This window comes from Scyliorhinus torazame, chromosome 24 (assembly GCF_047496885.1).
Source record: "Scyliorhinus torazame isolate Kashiwa2021f chromosome 24, sScyTor2.1, whole genome shotgun sequence".
NCBI lineage: Eukaryota > Metazoa > Chordata > Chondrichthyes > Carcharhiniformes > Scyliorhinidae > Scyliorhinus > Scyliorhinus torazame.
Genome location: NC_092730.1, coordinates 16559181 through 16573697, shown reverse-complemented (window position 1 = coordinate 16573697; position 14517 = coordinate 16559181). Strand labels below are relative to the sequence as shown.

The window sequence follows — 14517 nt, the reverse complement described above, 5'->3', positions numbered from 1 at the left end:
GAGGTGAAAGAATTAGCCACGCTGGGCGGCACGGTAGCACTGGGGTTAGCACTGTTGCTTCACAGCGCCAGGGTCCCGGGTTCGATTCCCGGCTCGGGTCACTGCCTGTGCGGAGTCTGCACGTTCTCCCCCCGTGTCTGCGTGGGTTTCTTCCGGGTGCTCCGGTTTCCTCCCACAGTCCAAAGACGTGCGGGTTATAGAATCCTAGAATCTACAGTGCAAAGGAGGCCATTCGGCCCATCGAGTCTGCACCGGCTCTTGGAAAGAGCACCCTACCCAAGGTCAACACCTCCACCCTATCCCCATAACCCAGTAACCCCACCCAACACTAAGGGCAATTTTTGGACACTAAGGGGCAATTTATCACGGCCAATCCACCTAACCTGCACATCTTTGGACACTAAGGGGCAATTTAGCATGGCCAATCCACCTAACCTGCACATCTTTGGAGACTAAGGGGCAATTTAGCACGGCCAATCCACCTAACCTGCACATCTTTGGACTGTGGGAGGAACCCGGAGCATCCGGAGGAAACCCACGCACACACGGGGGAGAACGTGCAGACTCCGCACAGACAGTGACCCAAGCCGGGAATCGAACCTGGGACCCTGGAGCTGTGAAACAATTGTGCGATCCACAATGCTACCGTGCAGGGTTACGATGGACTGGCCGCGATAAATTGACCCTTAGCATCCAAAAAGGTTGGGTGGGGGTTACTGGGTTACGGGGATGGGGTGGAAGTGTGGGCTTTGGTAGGGTGCTCTTTCCAAAGGCCGGTGCAGACTCAATGGGCCGAATGGCCTCCTTCTGCACTGTAAATTGTATGTGTGTATTGTATGATTCTCGCTCCTGAATATCACACAGTGGGTCCCCTGCTGAAAATTATAAGGTTGAAGAGAAGCTTGGGGGAGGGGGTGATGATACCTGTGGGTTCGATAGCCGAGAACACTCATTATAGGGGGGGGGGGGGGTCACACGTGAATGATGGCACAAGTACTGGAGGTCAGCTGCACCCATGCGATGGGTTCCACCCGGGTGACCGTGAAAATCCCCTCGTCGCCACATTCCGGGCGCCTGTTCGGGGACACGGAGGGAGAATTCAGGAATGTCCGATTCACCCAACAAGCACGTCTTTCGGGGACTTGTGGGAGGAAACCGGAGCGCCCGGAGGAAACCCACGCAGACGCGGGGGGAGAACGTGCAGACTCCGCGCAGACGGTGACCCACGCCCGGGAATCGAACCCGGGGCCCTGGCGCTGTGAAGCCACAGTGCTAACCGCTGTGCTGCCGCGCCGCCCGTCAGCGCCACGGGAGCGCCAACAGGGGTTACGTTGAATATTTACAAGAATCCATCAGAAACCAGGGCCAAACTAAAGCATTTGGTAAATGGAAATGCTTCAACTGGCCTCAACTGTGGAGAGAGGAACTGTTCCCGTTTCGAGTCAAGAATGAAGAAATGAAGAAGAGTCTCGTTCAACCAGGCACGCGTAAAATGGGAATACAGTTGGAACAACCCCCCCCCCAGCAGCCTCCTTCACCGCCATCTGAAGTCCTTTCGCCCCACGACCGAAAGTCCGAATCTGCAACGACTCAGCGGGTCCCATCAAGAGGAGCCGCCGTGATTAGCCTCAATGCCCCGCGGAACATGCCGCAGATTGAGAGGCGGAAACAGCCCTCTGGAGGCCCCCTGCCAAATAAGATCACTTCCTCACTGCTGCGGGGAGGAGAGCAAGTGGCCGACAGGTAGCTGACATCGCTGCGCCCCAGCCCGAGGAGAAGGTGGACCAATACAAAATGGCTGCCACATCTTGAAGGCGCCGCCATTTTGTCATGCGGACAGGAACGCTCTAACCGCAGCTTGCCCTAAACCCAATTCAATCGAGTTTCCTCCCATTTCAGATCTATACACATCCAGTTTCCATCTCGTGGGAACTTCACGCTCTTCCCCTCGCCCCTTAAAAAAAAATGCGGAAGTCGCGACAGATAGGAAAAGCCACGCAAAATTTCAGGACTGTTTGCTGTAACCTCTCGTGTAAAACCCACTGTTTCAAATACCCAACGCAGGTTATCCACGAGCGCAAAAAACCAAGTGGTTGAATATAACAATATCTGCAAACGTTGCACCCCAACCCCTCCAACACCACCCCCCCCCCCCCCACAACTTAACGGGCCCCAGAGGCAAGATTTTACAGAGGCCCCTTCACCAGAAACTGGCAATAAACATTTACAAATTGTTTCCCACAGTCAGGGCTCCAAAAATATTCTCACGCGATGTCCTCTTTCAAAACAAAAAAAAAAACTTTTTTTCATCGATGTTAGTTGGAGGGGGGGGGGGGGGGGGAAATCTGAGTTTTGTATTTTCTGTTTATTGTTTGTTAACCCACTCCGCACCCTACTCCGAGGCAAATGCTGTCACGGTCCTCTCGGGCGACACACTATCGCAGTGGTTATGCATCGCTGCTCACGGCGCCGAGGACCCGGGTTCGATCCCGGTCCAGGACACCGTCCGTGTTGGAGTTTGCACATTCTTCCCCCCGTGTCTGCGTGGGTCTCGCCACCCACCCCCCCCCCCCCCCCAACCCAAAAAAGACGTGCAGGGTGGGTGTGGAATGACACGCTCAATTGCCCCTCAATTGGAAAAAAATAATTGGGTGCTCCAAATTTAAAAAGTTAATCGATCTTCTCGCTGAACCCAGTGGACTTTCTTTGAAGACAGCTCTTGCGCCCACACAGCGCCGCGTCCCAGATCTCGGCGGTGTCTTGAAGCGCTTGTCGCTGGACGGATTAACTCGGAACGGCTGCCTTTTCACAAAGCAAGGCTGACAACAACAAGAGCTTGCCTGCAATGTGGGAAAATGACCCCGAGGCACCTCGCAGGAGGAGCGTTCAAAAACTGACAGCGGACGACAGGAGGAGGTGCGAGGGCAGCTAAAGAGCTACCTTGAAGATCAGCGGCCACTTAACCTGTTGGTCGAGGGATGCACGGCGGGGTGGCCTTCCTTTTGAAAAGCGCCACGCGCCCTTGAACGTCCGCGCGGAGAGGAGACCAAGTTCGAAACATTGCTCAGCAAACAAACAACCCCCCCCCCCCGACAACGAAGGCCGCACTCTCGACACGAGAAACACACATTTCACCACTTGTGGCTTTTGGGGCAACTTCACATTTTTTCCAACCGCAAGCGAGATGGCCAGGGTGCGTTCTCATTCGACTGTCCAGTTGGGAGGCCCTCGGGCTAAAGTTATTGGTCCTCTTTGCATTAATGCACAAATTAATTTGTGGATGTCGCATCTTTGGCCCACCCGCTTACTTGACAATTATCACCGGCTAAACAATTCAGCCTCGACTGCCCGACGAGGTATAAATTTACCCCCTTGCCCAAGATATATAATTTCCCCCTGCGCACATCACATTGATGTCAATGCCTCAAAATGCCTGTATCTATTGGGCTTTGTGTCTCAGTAGCCATGTAGCTAGCAGTGTTCCTGTGTGTCTTAAGCGCCTGCGTTTCGGAGTTTGCATGCCACCCAATAATTGTGTTGTGTTACGACCCTCAAAGTCTGGGTCCAATCTTAGTTCCTCAGTGTCCCTGGGCGGAATCCTCCGCCCCCCCCCCCCCCCCCCCCCCCCCCCCCCGCCCCCCACCGGGTCGGAGAATCGCGGCACCGACCAGAATAGCAGGATCCCGCGCCGGATTCAGCACTTGGGACCCCGTCAATCACGCACAAGCGAGTTCCCTCCGACTCCCCCCTGGCGGGCAGGCAGCCGATTGGCCCGCCCGCCTTCAGCCGACTGCCTCAAAGGCCCTGCCGCCATATTTAAAGACCAGCATCCCTCGTGTCGTTCGCTCCAGCCCACCTGTCTTCACCAGACCGCGCAGGGTGACAGCAACCCAGCGGGGAAAAGGCAACTTCAAGACGCCTGTTCCCAGTTTCAACCACCCTCCCCTGAACCCATCACCTGCAAGGCGCCCGTGCCCCACTTGGACCCCTACCCGCACTGCGCCTGGAGTCTTTATACATCCCCTTCCAGTTAACGATGCAGTGCCCCTTTGACCCTCCTTGATTTAATTTCAAATTCAGAGTACCTATTTTTTTTTTTCCAATTAAGAGGCAATTTAGCGCGGCCAATCCACCTAACCAGCAGATCTTTGGGTTGTGGGGGTGAGACCCACGCAGACACGGGGAGAATGTGCAAACTCCACACGGACAGTGACCCAGAGCCGGGATCGAACGCGGGTCCTCGGCGCCGTGAGGCCACAGTGCTAACCACTGCGCCAGCATTGTGGATAGCACAATTGCTTCACAGCTCCAGGGTCCCAGTTTCGATTCCCGGCTTGGGTCTCTGTCTGTGCGGAGTCTGCACATCCTCCCCGTGTCTGCGTGGGTTTCCTCCGGGTGCTCCGGTTTCCTCCCACAGTCCAAAGATGTGCAGGTTAGGTGGATTGGCCGTGCTAAATTACGCTTAGTGTCCAAAGATGTGCAGGTTAGGTGGATGGGCCGTGCTAAATTGCCCTTAGTGTCCAAAATTGCCCTTAGTGTTGGGTGGGGTTGCTGGGTTATGGGGATAGGGTGGAGGTGTGGGCTTGGGTAGGGTGCTCTTTCCAAGAGCCGGTGCAGACTTGATGGGCCGAATGGCCTCCTTCTGCCCTGTAAATTCTATTATAATCTATGATTTGACCCCCTTGTTTGTGAGCTTTTCATGCAGCTCTATCGGGGTCCCAGCATCCCTCCCCTCAAGATGTATCAAAACAGGTTACACCAAATAAACACTCCGGGAAACCTCCTGGCAATGATCTATACACCCTCCCCCCGCGACGAACAGCCACTCAAACACGGTCACAAACATCCCTCACCTTTCATAGAGAACATAGAACATAGAACATTACAGCGCACAGTACAGGCCCTCAAACCCCCACCCTGCAGAGCCCTTAACTCATACTTTATCTTCTCGGAAGGAAGTCGTACAGGTCGCCCAACCAGGCCGCTACCCCCGGTGGCGATGCCGACCGCCACTCCAGCAAGATTCGCCGCCGTGCGATCATAGAGGCGAAGGCCGCAACGTGGAAGGCCTTCCTCCGCTCCGTGAGCTCCGGCCTCTCTCGAAACCCCAAATATCGCCACACCCAAAGGGTCCACTTCCTCCTCCAATTGGGTTGCTGGCGGGCTTTAATGAGCATTCGCGATATGCAAATTCATGGCAAATCGCATTCGTGCCACCTGCCCGGGGGAAATGTGACCCCGCCCTTGAGAGATTGGAAACCTGATATTCAACGCCAGCTATTTGGCTTCTGTCAGATTCACACACCCACTCGCCACCAAATCCGCCCACAAGATAGTCGGAAAAATTAGTATCCATAGGATGCATACAGTGCTGAAGGAGTTGCCATTCGGCCCATCAAGCCTGCACCGGCTCTTTGAACAGGAACCCTATATCCCCCGCCCTATCCCCGTAAGCCCACCTAACCTGCACATCTTTGGACACTAAGGGGCAATTTAGCACGGCCAATCCACCTAACCTGCACATCTTTGGACACTAAGGGGCAATTTAGCACGGCCAATCCACCTAACCCTGCACATCTTTGGACTCGAAGAGACAATTTAGCACGGCCAATCCACCTAACCTGCACATCTTTGGACTCTAAGGGACAATTTAGCACGGCCAATCTACCCAACCTGCACATCTTTGACACTAAGGGGCAATTTAGCACGGCCAATCTACTTAACCTGCACATCTTTGGACACTAAGAAGCAATTTAGCACGGCCAATCCACCTAACCTGCACATCTTTGGTGTATAAGGGACAATTTAGCACGGCCAATCCATCTAACCTGCACATCTTTGGACACTAAGGGACATTTAGCACGGCCAATCCATCTAACCTGCACATCTTTGGACACTAAGGGACAATTTAGCACGGCCAATCCACCTAACCTGCACATCTTTGGACACTAAGGGACAATTTACCACGGCCAATCCATCTAACCTGCACATCTTTGGACACTAAGGGACAATTTACCACGACCAATCCACCTAACCTGCACATCTTTGGACACTAAGGGACAATTTAGCACGGCCAATCCATCTAACCTGCACATCTTTGGACGCTAAGGGACAATTTACCACGGCCAATCCACCTAACCTGCACATCTTTGGACACTAAGGGACAATTTAGCACGGCCAATCCACCTAACCTGCACATCTTTGGACACTAAGGGACAATTTACCACGGCCAATCCACCTAACCTGCACATCTTTGGACACTAAGGGACAATTTAGCACGGCCAATCCACCTAACCTGCACATCTTTGGACACTAAGGGACAATTTAGCACGGCCAATCCACCTAACCTGCACATCTTTGGACACTAAGGGACAATTTACCACGGCCATCCACCTAACCTGCACATCTTTGGACACTAAGGGACAATTTAGCACGGCCAATTCCACCTAACCTGCACATCTTTGGACACTAAGGGGCAATTTACCACGGCCAATCCACCTAACCTGCACATCTTTGGACACTAAGGGACAATTTAGCACGGCCAATCCACCTAACACGCAGCACGGTAGCCATTGTGGATAGCACAATTGCTTCACAGCTCCAGAGTCCCAGGTTCGATTCCTCGCTGGGTCACTGTCTGTGCGGAGTCTGCACGTTCTCCCCGTGTGTGCGTGGGTTTCCTCCGGGTGCTCCGGTTTCCTCCCACAGCCCAAAGACGTGCAGGTTAGGTGGATTGGCCACGATAAATTGCCCCTTTAGTGTCCAAAAAGGTTAGGAGGGGTTGTTGGGTTACGGGGGATAGGGTGTTAATGAGGGCTTAAGTGGGTTGGTGCAGACTCGATGGGCCGAACGGCCTCCTTCTGCACAGTATGTTCTATGATCTTTGGACTGCGGGAGGAAACCGGAGCACCCGGAGGAAACCCACGCAGACACGGGGAGGACGTGCAGACTCTGCACAGACAGTGGCCCAGTGGGAATCGAACCCGGCAGCGACCCAATTGCCTTACTACGTTCCTTAGTGAGTCCACGTCTGTGTCTATTTTTGCATCATCTGTGCGCGTTTTCTCAGAGGGTCGCGAACCCTCTACCTCAAACGGCAGTGGAAGCAGAGACTTTGAATATCTTTTAAGGCTGTGCTCGATTGGATTCCCGATTAACAAGGGGGAGTGTGAAAGGTTATTGGGGGGGGGGGGGGCGGGTTGGCAGCAATATGAGTTGGGGGTTGACAATCAGATCAGCCGCGATCCCGTTGAACGGAGCAGCAGGCTCTCCAGGGGCCGAGTGGCCTCACTCCTGCTCTTAATTCATCTGCCTCAGTGTTTCTCGCTAACTTCTGTCTCGGTATGTCCCTCAGTGCCCGCCCCTGTATCGGGGCCCGTTGTTCCTCAGTGTGTCTCGGTCCGTGCGAGGCTGCGTTGTTCCGTCCCTGCCTGTTGCTGATTAACTCTCGCCGACAAATGAATAACCTTGCACCCCCGACATTACCCTCAGAGGACAGGGAAGTGGGTCGCCTTCCCATTGTACACTGAAGAAATGCACGGAAACAAAGGGCGAGGCCAGAACCTAAACCGCAGAAACATTTCTCAAAGATTCCTGGAATGGACCAGTCTTGCGCCTGGGGACTGCAAATACCAAAAGCTCAGAGATATTAACACTACCAAGCGTGACTTGCCGGTGAAGGGGGGTGTGGGTGTCTGATACCTCTGTGTTTCACCACATAGGACAATGGGCGGCACAGTGGTTAGCACTGTTGCTTCACGGCGCCAGGGTCCCCGAGTTCGATTCCCGGGCTCGGGTCACTGTCTGTGTGGAGTCTGCGCGTTCTTCCCCCCCCCGTGTCCGCGTGGGTTTCCTCCGGGCGCTCCGGTTTCCTCCCACAAGTCCCCGAAAGATGTGCTTGTCGGGTGAATCGGACATTCTGGATTCTCCCTCCGTGTCCCCGAACAGGCGCCGGAATGTGGCGACGAGGGGATTTTCACAGTAACTCCATTGCGGCGTTAATGTAAGCCTACTTGTGGCAATCAGAAAAGATTATTATTGGATTATTACGTGATTTGGCGCGCACGAACTTCTCGACATATCTCTATTCCGACATTTTACATCGGGCACCCTTCCCGGTCTTTCCTGTTTCTTGGTTTCCCATGACCGCGTTGTCAATGGCAACTCCCTGTGTAAACTCCACGCGCTGACATTTGCCCACTTCAGCCAGCCGGCGCCATCACTGGCAGGAGGGTGCAATTACAGCGTGTGAAGGGTGGGGCTGGAGGGGCGGGGTAGTTGGACGAGCGAGGGATGGGCGGCTCAATGCAGTATGGAGGCCTACCGCGTCGGGCCTGGCTCTCCGAATGAACAACTCGCCGAGTGTCGTCCCCCCCCCCGCCCCGGTAATCCCGCACATCCCTCCTTTTCAACTCAGTCGAATCTCCCTTTTCGAAAGCCCCCATGAGGCCGTAAAATACAAGAGCAGAACGCGGCCATTCGGCCCATCGACCGAACCTATTCCAGACCGCCAAGCTGCACTGAGCGCCTGGGACAGGCTGCGGGTTTTCAATCGTCACGGGAACGCGACGGAACGACGGTGACCCAGACACCCCAGCAGGGAGCAAACCCCACTCCTAACGGGTCGCGTAACCGATCGCGCAGCCCCCCGCCTTCTCGAACCCCAACAGGAGAGAGACACCCACGTCGGCCAAAGTCGCTTCCACGCCCGACGCAGCCTGCCGGACCGGTGAGCAGACTGCTCCCGGTAAAAAACAGCTACGACAATAGAAGTCCCGCCAATCACACCGCGGAAATCTCACCGCGTCCCCTTTCACACCAACAAGACGTGTAACTTCCCCTTCCCAAAATGACAGCCGTTTATTCCGCCCTGCTACACTGTCGAACAATTTGGGGAGCTGCGTACTTGCAGACAGCTCTGTGTTTCTCGTTCCGTACCCCGCCCACCCCTTCCCCCGGCCACTCTCTCCTCCTCCCCCCCCCCCCACCCCCCACACACCCCCTCCTCACCGGAAGGTGCGGTCCGCCGAGGTCTCTTCCAGCCGCTTTCCCCCAAAGTCGCCTCAGCCGAGAGGCCACTCCTCGCGCGCCAGAGTCTGAAACAGTCAGGCGGCAGTTCGGCCAAGAGGTGCATCGCGGCCCAGCCTGAACAAATCCGCGCTGGGACTTGGCAGCGGAGGGAGTGCGGGGGGTGGGGGGGGGGGGAAAGGGTGGGAGTTAGGGATAAGACTCCCCCCCCCGTGCCTCCCCCCCCCCGCTCTGCCATCCTAGCCCGCGGGGTAGATGAACCCGTGACGCCTCCTACAGTCGCAGTCCCAGTCGTACAACAGCTAACTCATTACAGACTAGGGTGGGGTTGGGAGACTGAGATCATAGCGTCCTTGCGCAGCTCACCACTGCATGGGTGGGGGGAGGGTTGGGGGGGGGGGGTGGTAGGAGGAGGATCGGGGGGGGGGGGGGGGGAAGGAAGGGGGGGGGCTATTGCAAATGCGATTAAAGCCTCTGAACGCCACGCCCCTTTCAAACACAATTCAAAACGGACATTTCCACAGCTGGCAACCCGTCCGCCCGTTTCGGCCAAAAGGTGTCGGCGGGGTTCAGTCGACCGTCGGGAGTTGCCCCCCCCCCCCCCCCCCCCCCCCCCCGTTCCAGGTGCCGAAACCACCGAAGATAGCGTCCGCTCTGCAAGTGCCAAGAAGCCGGTGCCAGCCCCCCCCCCCGACCCGCCCCCCCCCGTCCCGCTCAAAACCAAAGCCTGCCACACAGAGAGGCGAAACTCTCCAAAAAGCTCTCGCAAACCCTTGTGTGGGGAGGGGGGGGGAAAAGAAAATGAACAATATCCCGGTCGGACGGGGATGCACACACCCCCCTTCTGCAAGTCAGAAAGAAAAACGCAGCAGGCGGGTTGGCACAATTCCCGTTTTGCACCTTGTGTCTCGGCACTAGCCCCTGGAGGGTGCCATGCAGAGTGACACGCCTTTAACACGTTAGGGGGGAGCTTTGCTGTTCCTCCTGATGCACACGTTGGTGTGTACCTTACGGGGAGGGGGGTGTGGGGGGGGGGGGGGATCGTTCACCTACTGGACAACTGATCCAAAAACAGGGGGCAACCGGCGGAAGCGTTTTGGTGTCGTGCCCAGGGGAGGGGGGCATTGCATCAACCCCCACATGCATATTCTGCCCCGAGTGTGTGTGTGTGTGTGTGGGGGGGTGTAGGGGCTGGTGTAGCACAGGGGCTACAGAGCTGGCTTCGAAAGCAGCCGGATTCCCCGAACAGGCGGCGGGAATGTGACGACGGGGGGCTCACTTGTAACAATAAGCGGCTTTCAACCTGCAAGGGGGGGGGGACAAGCTGGCCAGCTCCGCCGGGGGGCTGAGGTGGACACACCACCACCCTCTCCCAAGAGCTGCCAACGTCGCCTCGCCCAGATCCCAAATTTCGTCCACGCCCCCTACCCCACCCACTCAAAGGGCCGGCTGCAAAAACGATAAAACCCAAAGCTACCCCCCCCAAAAAAAAAGCTGCCCCCCCCCCCCAAAAAAGAAATGAAACTGGAAATCCTCAAACACAAAAGCAACCTTAGCAATTCATTTGACTTGATGATTATGACCAGCACTTTGTGTCTGTGTCTGTGTGTGTGTGGGGTTGGGTGGGGGAGCCTTCTGGTGGGGTACTTGCATTCTGACAACTTGCAGTTTGCAGTGGGGGGGGGGGAGGATTAGAAAGCTCGCCCAGATTTCCGAACTGCATTCAGACTGACCTGGCCCAGAATCAAAACGCTCCCCTGCGATTCGTATTTGCAAACTTGGGAGGATTTTGACACACACACACACGCACAGAAAACGACAACAACTAAAGAAAAAATAACAATCCTTTCGATGTCTCACCAGTTCAATTCGTTCAATCTTCACCCCACCCACACCCTGGGATTTCTGACACCACTCCTATCTCTGGCACAGATTTAAAGTCCCTCTGCTCTCTCTCTCTCTCTCGCTGTCTCTACTCTCTCTCCTTCCTCTGTATCTCCTTCACCCCCCCCCCCCCCCCCGCCCATCCCATGTGAAGTTCTGGTGGTTGCATTTTTCCTCACACCCCACCCCTCTCCTGTCCTCTCTCTCTCTCTCTCTGTGTCTCCACCCCCCCCCCCCCCAAAAAAAAGGTCTGCTTTAAGTTACTTTGCCTTTCCCACCACAGTCAGGAATACCAAGGTTTTTACACCCTTGGCTGTGTGCCCAGAGGCTGGCTGGCTGGGAGGGGAGGCATAGGCGCTTTTTTGCAACCCCCCTCCCCCCCAAAAACTCCTTTTCCACACATTCAGGAGGCAGAAACTTCAAAGAGGGGTAGTGGGGAGAGATCCCCCCCCCCCCGTTAAAACTTGTCGACAACATTCCTCCAGCAACGCCCACCCTCCAATTAAGAAAAAATAAAAATTCCAACATCTCAAAACTAAACTTCCAACTCTTTTCCCCTAAAAAAGTTTGGGCATGCACTTTTAGAAATGTCGATGTGCCAATCCTCAACGCCTCTTTCGACTGCAGACTTTCTCCAGGAGGGTGGGTACAGCTCACTTTTGTTACATTCGTCCACACCCATCGGCCAGAACCCTATTTCGCTTGCACAGAAAAAACTTTTCCAAACTTTCTGACAACTTCGCAAACGAGAGAGCCAGTCTCTGATCCCCCACTCTTTCTCTCTGTCTCGTTGCTCTTGCAGGAGAATGAGGATTTCCTAAGCAGATTGTTTGCTAAATAATCTCTTTTACCAACTTTACCTGGTGGCAGCGATTTCTCCGCTAAAGTCCCCGGCGTCTCATGGTGCCAGGGAACCGATGTTTGTGTGGTAAAGCCTTTGCTGAATGCAGCACTCTACTGTAGCTCCAGCCTTCCCAGTAAGCTCGATCATAAAGCTCGAAGTGTTACAGGGCTGGGCTCTTGTACCACGGGCTGGGGTGTGTCCTGGAGGGGTGGAGACAGCTTCGTTCCCTATAGGAGTGGAAAGAGAGGAGTAAAGCCTGACTGACATCAAGGGGATGTGTCAAGAGCACAGTCATGTGTCCTGGTAAACCCACCATCTGCCAATGCTTGTTGCAAAACACAGCCAGAGGGAGAGAAGAGTACCCAGGTCAGACCTGGAGGGCACAGAACAGGCCTGGCAGATCTACCCGGGCAGATGGGCCAGGGTGCCACCTCGGCGGAGGGGCTCAGTGCAGCCTCAGGCCTCCCGTATCTACCCGGGCGGATGGGCTCAGTGCAGCATCAGGCAGATGGGCTCAGTGCAAGCCCCGGGCTGATGGGCACAGTGCAGCCTCGGGCTCCCGTATCTACCCGGGCGGATGGGCTCAGTGCAGCATCAGGCAGATGGGCTCAGTGCAGCCCCGGGCAGATGGGCTCAGTGCAGCCTCGGGCTGATGGGCACAGTGCAGCCTCGGGCCTCCCGTATCTACCCGGGCGGATGGGCTCAGTGCAGCATCAGGCAGATGGGCTCAGTGCAGCCTCGGGCTGATGGGCTCAGTGCAGCCTCGGGCCTCCCGTATTCTACCCGGGGCGGATGGGCTCAGTGCAGCATCAGGCAGATGGGCACAGTGCAGCCTCGGGCCTCCCGTATCTACCCGGGCTGATGGGCACAGTGCAGCCTCGGGCCTCCCGTATCTACCCGGGCGGATGGCTCAGTGCAGACCTCGGGCTGATGGGCTCAGTGCAGCCTCGGGCTGATGGGCTCAGTGCAGCCTCGGGCTGATGGGCTCAGTGCAGCCTCGGGCTGATGGGCTCAGTGCAGCCTCGGGCTGATGGGCTCAGTGCAGCCTCGGGCTGATGGGCTCAGTGCAGCCTCGGGCTGATGGGCACAGTGCAGCCATCGGGCCTCCCGTATCTACCCGGGCGGATGGGCTCAGTGCAGCCTCGGGCTGATGGGCACAGTGCAGCCCTCGGGCCTCCCGTATCTACCCGGGCGGATGGGCTCAGTGCAGCCTCGGGCTGATGGGCACAGTGCAGCCTCGGGCCTCCCGTATCTACCCGGGCGGATGGGCTCAGTGCAGCCTCGGGCTGATGGGCTCAGTGCAGCCTCGGGCTGATGGGCTCAGTGCAGCCTCGGGCTGATGGGCTCAGTGCAGCCTCGGGCTGATGGGCACAGTGCAGCCTCGGGCCTCCCGTATCTACCCGGGCGGATGGGCTCAGTGCAGCCTCGGGCTGATGGGCACAGTGCAGCCTCGGGCCTCCCGTATCTACCCCGGGCTGATGGGCACAGTGCAGCCTCGGGCTGATGGGCTCAGTGCAGCCTCGGGCTGATGGGCACAGTGCAGCCTCGGGCGGATGGGCTCAGTGCAGCCTCGGCCCCTGCCATATCTACCACCCGGGCTGATGGGCTCAGTGCAGCCTCGGGCTGATGGGCACAGTGCAGCCTCGGGCTGATGGGGCTCAGTGCAGCCTCGGGCTTGATGGGCACAGTGCAGCCTCGGGCTGATGGGCTCAGTGCAGCCTCGGGCTGATGGGCACAGTGCAGCCTCGGGCTGATGGGCTCAGTGCAGCCTCGGCTGATGGGCACAGTGCAGCCTCGGGCTGATGGGCTCAGTGCAGCCTCGGGCTGATGGGCACAGTGCAGCCTCCGCCCTGCCATAACTACCCGGGCTGATGGGCACAGTGCAGCCTCGGGCTGATGGGCTCAGTGCAGCCTCGGGCTGATGGGCTCAGTGCAGCCTCCGCCCTGCCATAACTACCCCGGGGCTGATGGGCACAGTGCAGCCTCGGGCCTGATGGGCTCAGTGCAGGCCTCGGGCTGATGGGCTCAGTGTAGCCTCGGGCTGATGGGCTCAGTGCAGCCTCGGGCTGATGGGCTCAGTGCAGCCTCGGGCTGATGGGCTCAGTGTAGCCTCGGGCTGATGGGCACAGTGCAGCCTCGGGCTGATGGGCTCAGTGCAGCCTTGGCCCTGCCATATCTACCCGGGCTGATGCGCTCAGTGCAGCCTCGGGCTGATGGGCACAGTGCAGCCTCCGCCCTGCCATAACTACCCCGGGCTGATGGGCCACAGTGCAGCCTCGGGCTGATGGGCACAGTGCAGCCTCGGGCCTCCCGTATCTACCCGGGGCGGATGGGCTCAGTGCAGCCTCGGGCTGATGGGCTCAGTGCAGCCTCGGGCTGATGGGGCACAGTGCAGCCTCGGCCCTGCCATATCTACCCGGGCTGATGGGCTCAGTGCAGCCTCGGGCTGATGGGCACAGTGCAGCCTCGGGCTGATGGGCTCAGTGCAGCCTCGGCCCTGCCATATCTACCCGGGCTGATGGGCTCAGTGCAGCCTCGGGCTGATGGGACACAGTGCAGCCTCGGGTCCTGCCATATCTACCTGGGATGATGGGCTCAGTGCAGCCTTGGCCCTGCCATATCTACCCGGGTGGATGGCTCAGTGCAGCCTCGGGCTGATGGCTCAGTGCAGCCTCGGGCTGATGGGCTCAGTGCAGCCTCGGGCTGATGGGCTCAGTGCAGCCCCTCGGCCCTGCCATATCTACCCGGGCGGATGGGCTCAG

The 14517-nt window shown here is 57.2% G+C and overlaps 1 protein-coding gene across 1 annotated transcript in view; it reads right to left on the bottom strand.

Moving 5' to 3' along the window:
- Nucleotides 1–11902, bottom strand: part of LOC140399924 (neuroblast differentiation-associated protein AHNAK-like) — an 84874-nt gene extending 72972 nt beyond the window's left edge. Inside the window, exon 1 of the mRNA XM_072489406.1 lies at nucleotides 11772–11902. The gene's annotated coding sequence lies outside the window, so the exon portion shown is untranslated. The remainder of the gene's footprint in view (nucleotides 1–11771) is intronic.
- Nucleotides 11903–14517: the final 2615 nt, after the last annotated feature.